Raw genomic sequence first — 1,916 nt, 5'->3', positions numbered from 1 at the left:
CCCTTTTCTCTTCAGTTTGTTTATTTGCATAAGTACCGTCCTGTCTTGCAGACGGCTTGGAAGCGCGGCAGCCGGTTGAGAAATTGGAAGCCACACACTGCTACCAACCAAACAACGCTAATAACCTAGTTCAAAAAGATGTTTTGAATATTTCAACGATGATAATTGTTGATCTAAGATAAACTCCCCCTGTGGGACACTTTGGAGATGTTCAATACGAAATTTGGGAACAATGGTGTTGTAGTTGCTGAGAAACGTGAGCGTGTACGCTACAGACTCACAGACGGACAGACAGACTCACGACCAGTCACTTTTTGGTGCGCCCCAAAAACGGCATGGGCTTCGCTACGCTCAGCCAATTAGCAGCAACCCCCCCCTCTCTCTCTCGCTCTCTCTCTCTCTGTCCCTCCAAACCCCTTTTCCCCCCCCCTGCTCACTCGCTCCCGCACTGGGCCCATCTTGCCGGGCCTGGCATTATTTTCGAAGGGGTTTGCTTGGGCATTATCATTCCACACTTGTTTGCCTCTCTCTCGCACCCCCTGTCTCCTTCAATTTACGGTGACCCGAGGAGGGCCCCTTGCCGAATAGTGCGAGCACGCAAAAAACGATAAAACACACACACACCACATGTCTCTCAAGATTAGCGAACGTTCGTCCTGCAGGCGAGCGAAAAGGGGGAAGTGGCTGTGTGTGCGATGCAAGTCACGGTATTGCGTCGACGCGGGCGTGCCTGAAGGCGCGCGTCGAGGCGCGCTGAGTACTATCTTGGGCAAAATGACTTGAAACAATTCCCGGACGGAAGTAGACGCGAGTCCAAAATCGGAGTGAAGGAAAGCACGCGTACACGCCAATTGTGTTTTGTTGTTGTTGTTGTTGTTGTGTTTTTTGTTGGGCGATACCCCGCGCGAGGCGGCGTGCCACAGTGGGCCAGAAGACCGGTGGAGGGGGACAAAACTCGAGACGCTTTTGAGCTTTCCCAAACGCTTAGCAGGACTCGAACCGAACGTGTGACCCCCCAAAGGATTTCCCCGTTCGGAGAGCCATCCCTTTGGGGGGGTCACACGTTCGTTCGAGTCCCATTTACCCACTCTGGGGCTCAAAACGCGTCTGGATTTTTGTCCGCCTCCACCGGTCTTCTGTGCGCGCTCTACATCGCGGGGTACCTCCGCCCGCGTGCTCTGGTCTGTCTCGAGCAGCCGCTCTGTCCCTCTCGCACCCGCGGAACGTCGCGCTGGGGTGCGAGAGAGACAGGGAAGCGGCCCGCTGGCGCGCATCTGTCGCGGTCATCCCGGAGGTCGTCATCACGGCGCGGGAAAGCCGCCATCAGGGCGACGACGCCGATAGTGTCGGCCTGGCTCGGCCTGGGGCCTCAAGGGTCGCGAAGGTGTCCGTCTCTCTCGCACCCCTACGGAGCGCCGCCGCGAGTGCGAGAGAGACGGAGCGACTGTCCCGGGCCCGCCGGGTGGCGTGTCCAGCGGCGGGGTGACCGGCTCATTACGGGCCGCGATTTGGCCGCCCGTCCCTCTCGCTCGCACACGAGGGGCCCCGGGGCCCCACGAGTGCGAGAGAGACCTCGGGGACGCCGGGGGGCCGTGTCGGCGATCCGTCAGCCGCCAAACGGCCGCGATGAAGATGAGGTGGCCCGCCGAGGCGCGCTCGTCTCGCTCGCACCCCACGGCACGCCCCGTCAGTGCGAGCGAGAGGGGGGACGGAGGCGATGTCGGGATCGCGGCCCGACAACGCCACGACGGGGTGCTCTCGGCAGAGGCACCCTCTCGACGGCCTGTGGGCCGCGGCCCCCGGCCTCGGGGGCGTGGCGCGGGGCCGGGGGCGCGCACTCTGGCGAAGTAGCCGCGAAGCCTTTGTGAGACTCGCCCGCGGGGCTGCGTCCCCCCCCCCCCCCCCCGCCCCGCCCC

The sequence above is a fragment of the Thrips palmi genome, unplaced genomic scaffold, assembly GCF_012932325.1.
Source record: "Thrips palmi isolate BJ-2018 unplaced genomic scaffold, TpBJ-2018v1 HiC_scaffold_12, whole genome shotgun sequence".
Taxonomy (NCBI): Eukaryota; Metazoa; Arthropoda; class Insecta; order Thysanoptera; family Thripidae; genus Thrips; species Thrips palmi.
This window is presented reverse-complemented; position numbering follows the sequence as displayed.